Here is a 7,697-nt window from a genome sequence, read left to right as displayed (position 1 = left end):
CCTCTTAGCAGACTAACAGTATACATACTTTACAGTATTAGGAACTTGTGGTGTGTCACAAGAATCTTGCCATGTGTGGAATTTTAGGAAAATATTTGAAGGTTCTTACATACTTTGTTTGGCTTTCAATAGTATAATTAGAAAACATAGCTGCAGTGTGTCAAAACTGAAAATGAGGGGGAGCACTTTTGGTCCTGACTGTGTGTGTGAAATGATTTTAGTAGAGCCTATTAAAATCTGTAGACTAATGCTGCATTGTTATCAATCTCTAAATAGTCCTGAAATTTTCAAAGGAAAGACTAGCAAAAAATATCATGGGCTTGTTATTAGTCTTGCTACTGTAATGAAATCATGAACAGCTAAGACATGGAAGACACAGGATGAAATGAGTACAGAACTTGCCTCTTTAAATTGCCACCTGATCCAGTGTAAGACATCTCCAAAAACTTAAAAATTTAGTATATTCAAAGTTCATGTTCGCTATGTGAAATGTATATGGGATCCCCCTTTTTTTTTTTTTAACTCTAATTCCCTCATTGTTATCTTATCTAATAGCAGTCCAGAGGTATCAGTGGAAGAATGCAGTCCAGTCACAGGCATGATTGAAACTAGGAAATCATTAGCCATAGGCTTGATAGAGACCACCAAGGACACCAAACTGGTGATTCAGGTACCTTATTATTAATACATTATTATTATTATTGCTTACCACTAGGAAGACCAAATTGGAGATACAAGTCACTATTATTATTATTATTATTATTATTATTATTATTATTATTATTATTATTATTATTATTATTATTAATATAGTGTGATGCTTTTGTGGCAACTGATGTTTAGTGGTTTACCCATTTTACACAGTATATTGAGAGTTCAGTTGTACAATTCATGATACCTTTGAGGTTTTTGAAAAGGTTTGCTCATTAGTATAATGCAATCTGATTTAATTTTGCATACGATATGTAGTATGCTGTAGGATGTGGTATGCTTTCTGTTATATAATTGCCCTTTTTTCATGAGATAATGTTTTTATTTTCAGTCTAGTTACTCTTCATATTCATTATTTTGTAAGTTACTTTAAAGATTCACTTCATAAGAAATACTTACTTTATTTCATTGGTGATTATTTATTAAGATTTTTTTTTTGTTGAATTTAATTTTTGTGATAGATTTTTTTATTACTGCCTCAGATGTCATATTGTACATCCAGATATTTAAGGATTTACAAAATATTTTGATGTTAAAGAAACCATTTTATTGTTTTTATGAAGTTTGTTTAACCTAATTGGGTTTTCCCTTCTTCTCACAGCTGAGGCAATATTTCTAGCTGAGGCAATATTTCTAACAGCAAATGAAAGAGAAGAAAATACAATAGCAAGTTTTAGGAAACTGGTTGCCCAGTCAAAGGAATGTCATTTGGGATGGGCAAAGCAATAAGGTCTAGAGTCAAGTTGTTAGCGCTGAATAATCCATCTGGATTCCAGTGCTTGACTTCAAGCCTAAATTTCATAGTATATTCCGTTCCATCCAGAGTTAAGTTGCATTCCAATTGCTTCATTAAGTAATATCATAAATTAATAACTGGAAGAAAAGCAGTGAATTAGAGTATTCTGGTTACAATTCCAGTACTTCAACAACAACAGATTTTATTTAAGGTCTTTGGGTAATCTATAGTTATGTCCTTGGTCGTCTTTTGAGGACTGAGGAATAAAGAGTCTGACGAATAGTGAATTCCAAAAACCCCAATAGGTCCCAGATTTATATGAGTACACATGTATATATATTATTAGAGAACATTTACGACTTACTGATTTGTTATTTTTTTTCTAACCAATTTTTTTCCACGTGGATGATATGCGCATATGGCTCATAAAGGAACTGATGTACTGCAATAACTGTATTATCCATTGCCATATATTATCAGCTATAATCCACAAAGTAGGAAGAGTAATTTCATGTGTGTGAGAACCAAACCGACTAGAAATACAAGACGTGAGGTAGTTATATATGGTCAGGTATACTGAGGAAATAAATAACAAAAACGTACAAGTCATCAGTGTGTCCTCTGGTATGTATAACGAAATATAGTTGGGTTAAAACTCTCATAAAGTGATTACACTTAAACCTTATAAATGAATAGACTTAACTGTAGGGGTATCAATTATTGGAGTAACTAACTGTCCTTCAAAGTGTAGCTATCCCAGCAAAAGTGGTGATTGCTTAAAATAGTATAATCCAAATGTTGTTTTTCATATAATATAGGCTACCTTAAAGCACACAGTTATGTTTACTACTTGAATGTGTACCCTAATTATTTTCAACACTGTATTTGGCTATACCGTACTCTACTATGGTATTTATTTCATCTTTGAACGTGTCACCATTAAAGCATGTCAGCAGCGGATTTGGAAATTTTGATCTCCATTATAATTTCTGGCAATCAATAATTGATTATTATTATAAAAATAATAATGGAAATAGGCTGCTACACATAAAAATGAAAATAAATTATTATAAAAATAATAATGGAAATAGGCTGCTACACATAAAATATGAAAAATAAATTGCAAATGTGTCGAGGAAACTTTCTTTCAAAATATATTGAATCAATTGTATTTGTAGAATTATTTTCTATGGGAAGTCTTTCTTACAAAGTAGTCCACTAAACAAAAACCAACTGCTTATTGCAATTGACGATTCATCCGGAGTTTACCACGACTGGCTTCACCTAAAGTAATGTAATACGCATGCCTGTTTACGAATTCGACGTTCCAGCGAGCGAACGAGCCAGCCCTGCAAGGCCAGCTGAAGGTGTGTTTATTACATAAAAATTTATTTTTAGGTGAGGGTGAGAGACCGTATCCGTTTTGTAAAAAAAAATTTCTTGGTAGCTATTTTTAAAACTGGTGATAGGATTCCTCTTATGACAATCTTTAAACCTTGACTTTGTGGACAGCTAGAGGTTTGGTAGCAGTAGCCCAACTGTATTTTCTTTTGTTATTAAAGTAAATCAGCTATATGCTCACATAAGATCTCGCTTGTAAAACAGACCGTAACATTTGTTCTTAGCCTACATATCGGATATACTTTAGATACGATTTGTTTATATGAGACTACTACTAGGAATCACTGACGCACTTGTAAACAGTTTTGTCGACTTCGGTGGTGAATGATTTTTGTCTTTTTACAAGTTTTGAGACTAATTGAGGTTTTATGGTGTCCTCATTTGCTAATCCTATTTTTCTTTTCCTTTTTAAGTTATTTCTTATATAAACAGTATGTGTAGATGTGTACTGAGCTATCTTCCGATTGCCCCGTCTGTTTTTAACCATCAGTATTAGTCAACGGATAAGATTGCTCCTCCACAGATAGCAACAGGATGTGCCAAATGCTTATAGTTCCTCAGCAGTAACCCATTACTTGACATTAACAATCAAAGGAAAGATGTGTGAACAAACAAACTGCTACTGTTGATTGTATATATATATATATATATATATATATATATATATATATATATATATATATATATATATATATATTTATGACAAGCACATTCTGGCTAACTCAGGAATCAGTCCCCGGAATTTGCGCTGGTTACGAGCACTGAAGAAGTATGCCATGGTTCAGTGACAGACGGAGAAAAGCGGAGGTGTAACCCCTCCTCTCTTCTTAGACAAACCTTCAGAGGAAAAAATTCCAGCGTAATACCCACCGTTCAGCCCAGCTGCAAATGAGCATCAACATAATCCTGGTTTAAGTATTGCTGAGAAGCAGGAAGATATCCGTTGCAAGAAAAAGATAAATATATATATATATATATATATATATATATATATATAGATAGATACTAATATATATATATCTATATATATATATATATATATTATATATATATCAGTGCGATATGAATGGGGATGTTTGCTGTGTTTGAGGTGAACGAAACTTTGGGTTGCTGTATCATGTATTACATACTTTCAATAATTTTCTTGATAACCAACAACCTTCGCTGTTAAGGTATGAGACAACGAGTTATTATACCGTAAAAACAAAGAAGATTACAGTAAAATAACTTCAGGATCGCTAGATGTACACAAGTCTCATAGTCTCGTATTATCTTCTCTATAGATGAATGGAAAGGAAACTCTTATTTAGCCATATATTAAAAGAATAACGCGAAAATCATTCGTTAACAGGAAATACCTTTGGCAAATTGTTAGGGAAGAACATTTCCTTTGTGTAAATAAGTAAGGATTGCCAAAGCTTCAGCAAGCGCAGGAAAAAAAACTTTTATTTAGTCCTGTAATAATTGAATGAAACTAAAATCAAATGTGTAAAGAAAGTATCTTATGCAAATTGTTAGAAAGAACATTTTGTAAACGGGTCGATATTTCTAAAGGTTGGGCATGAGCTTTACCGGGTAACCTCACCACTGGACCTTTACGGCTAGAGAGAACGGCACCAAAGCGCATCGAATCTGGTCAAAATAAATTGCTCGTGTCCAGCAGACGGATCCACTTGGCCAAGTGTTGTTGTTGTCATTGACTGTTGACAGAAGAGAGTGAACTCTGATTGAACGTATTGTGGTGCGTGTGTCTGTGATTACTAAGTAATATTATCCTGAAAATGGATTCGGGAGAGGAAAGCGAGCTGAGGCAGCGTACGGTCGACACTCCAGAAGAATTAAAGAATGATCAGGTGAGTTGCTTTCAGTAGAATTTAAGGTATCGTTGGGCAATGAAGAGCGAAGAGATCTAGGAGACTCGTCTCAGATCATTGAAGCTCGTGGATGGGATAGCTATTCGGTTTATCCCGGGAAATGTCATCTAAACTTTGTTTATCGAGGCAAATGACCCATGGGGAATATATAAATTGGACCTACTATACATGTCATGTGCGATACCTTTGGTGCAGATACGGTACTTGGTCTGACTTCCTAACATGAGGCCAAATAGCCCGAGGCAAAATGGTCAATTTAGTTACGGTCCATCTTCGCGTAGCTAGGCTAGACCAACGCAGCTTAAGACAGACACCATACGCATATATGAAAGTTTAAACTTATTAGTAAATGGTATGGTAAAGTGAGACGAACACATAGGCTAGTGTCTGCCAGGCTTAAGCTAGGTCTAGTCTATACTAGAAGAGGTAAACATTAGCTAGTAGGTATACTACGCTGAACGTGGTACTTGAACTAGGCATAAACATGCCAGATATGATTAAATTTCATGTATTAGCTATACCTAGGTATGTAGTGCGGTAGTCAAGGCCTGGGGTAGGTTGCATATCCACGGTACGCAGTTACAGCTCCTATCTAGCCTAAGTACCCAGTTGATCTTAACCCTGAGGCTAGCGCGTGCAGCGAAACAATACCTCTTGCCAGAACAAACGAGCTTGCCAGGAATATTTAAATATGTGGATAAGGCACGAAGCGCCATTCCGCCCATTCTTACTGACAGCACACATTACCTAACAACAAAATCGGCGGTCTGCAAATATGCACTCGCTCCAAGGCCTGTTTACCCTCGATATGACCTAGTATATTTCAGTAAAGTGTGAAATACCCTAATGTCAAAATATTAGCTTTGCTTCTGAATCCGTTGACTATAGGTATAGCTTAGGCTGAAATAACTACTCTAGCTACAAAAGGTTGAGATTTTCCTACAGTTGGCGGCGTCGACACATTTCCCATCTTGCCAAAGGAGGTACGTACTTAATCCTAATCCAAAAAGGTATATTTTCAGGATTAACCTCGAGGTTAAGGTTAATCCTGAGAGTGGACATATGTGATGGTACCTACTGTCCAACTACTATTTGCTTTTATTCACAAGTGGCTTCATTTTAAAGTAATATCCATGTGTGTATGCTTACGTTAACGCATGTACTTATTTACATGTATGGTGTATGTATATGTATGTGTGTATATATATAACCCCAGTTAAATTTTGCATTGATCAATTTGAAAATTGTACAGTAAGGTCCAAACATAATGTTTTTATTCCGTGTTTTGCTTTAGTACCAACGAATGGAGGGAGGTGACAGGCAAATCTCATACTACTGTGACCTGTGGTCACTTTCCTCTTAATCATCCATAGACGAGGAAATGACAACGCCGATGAAAAAATTTGTCAAATCTACCGAACTGTCACCTTTTTTCCCAAAATGTTTGAATGAGTTTAAGAAAGTATGGCAGCAGTGCTAATCACCCTCAAGTCTCAACCTTTTGTAGCCAGAGTATAGGCTGTGCATGTTTAGCATAACTTGCAGTTTAGAATTCAGAATGGCATATTATTTGGCAGGTAAGTTGATGGGTTGTTATTGAAAGCTAATATTTAAGAATAACATTACTGTAATTCATCTGCAATGCAGAATCTGATCAATATCTTGTGGAAATATACAACCAGAAATAATATGTGCAATAGGTAACATGAATAAATCAATAAAATGAAGATAGAAAAATACATGACAAACAGATTGTGTTATTCTTATGTTTTAATATTTACTTTAAACGTTTCTGACATTTGTTTAGTTAACAAGTGAACGTTTTTGGAACTGTTGGACCCCCTGCTGTATATTCTTTAATTTGGTGTACCACAGAAAGTGGGAAAGTGGGGGGGGGGGGGGGGGTTGGGGGGGGGGGGGGGGTTGGGGGGGAACACAAAACGAGTGAATACTCGTACCTTAATCCCACGGATAGGTCTCTTGCAGATTAAGGTAAATTCATGGGATAAATTATGTGGTAAGGTAAGGACCTGGTAACTTAGGTTAGGTTAGATTAGTTGTGGTTGGTTAGGTCTTTGCTAGTGAAATGAATATTAGAAATGTACAAAGCACACACTAAAATACAGCAAAGTTATATTTTCAAGTCCAAGTGCAATAATGTTTACAGTAAAACTTTATGTATGAAAACTATAACTGAAGTTGACAAATAAACAGATCCTACCAAATGGATCAAATGAGGCCCAGTAATGGGTCTCCAAAAGTAAACCAAAAAGACCGTATAGTTGATGATATCTCACATGTACTGTATATATTCATAGCTTTTTGAATATCCAAGTAAATGCATTCTTGATAAACATACATAGTTTTATTTATATGTGCAGTACTATAAATTTTTGTGTACAGAGTAGCCACATATAGATTACTTATATAATAAACTGTGTCAAAAATATTTATCAAGGAGATAGTGGTCTTTTATATGGTATTTCATATTTGAAATGAAGACTCACATAGTCTCAGATTTTTTAAATTGAGGTCATGTAATTAATTCAATAAATTTGCTTTTTGTTTAGCTTGTTTTAAGAGTATAGCAGTGTATACTGTATCCTATTTTTTTTTTTTTGCTAAGTTTAGTTGTTGTGCAGGTTACGGTGTCTCCCTGTTTAAAATTTAGAAATGTTGATTTTCCCTGTCTTGCTTATTTATAAATGGCGATCTTGCTTGTCATAATCTGTTAACTTTTTCTTCTCTGGCCTATGAAGGGGTACAAATTTTGATTTATTTCATTACTCAAAAAGTTATTTTCACTTATATAACTTACCCGGTGGTTACATATAGCTGTCGTCTCCTGACGTCACGGCAGAATTTGAAATTCGCGGTAGCGCTAATGGTTTGACAGGTGATCCCTCTACTCCCGCCCTCTACCGGGTACCGGGAACCATTCCAACAATAAATCAGAAGTTTCCTGCCGTCGGAAC

Source organism: Macrobrachium nipponense, chromosome 35 (assembly GCF_015104395.2).
Source record: "Macrobrachium nipponense isolate FS-2020 chromosome 35, ASM1510439v2, whole genome shotgun sequence".
In the NCBI taxonomy this organism is placed as follows: Eukaryota; Metazoa; Arthropoda; class Malacostraca; order Decapoda; family Palaemonidae; genus Macrobrachium; species Macrobrachium nipponense.
Note: the sequence above shows the minus strand (reverse complement) of the source record.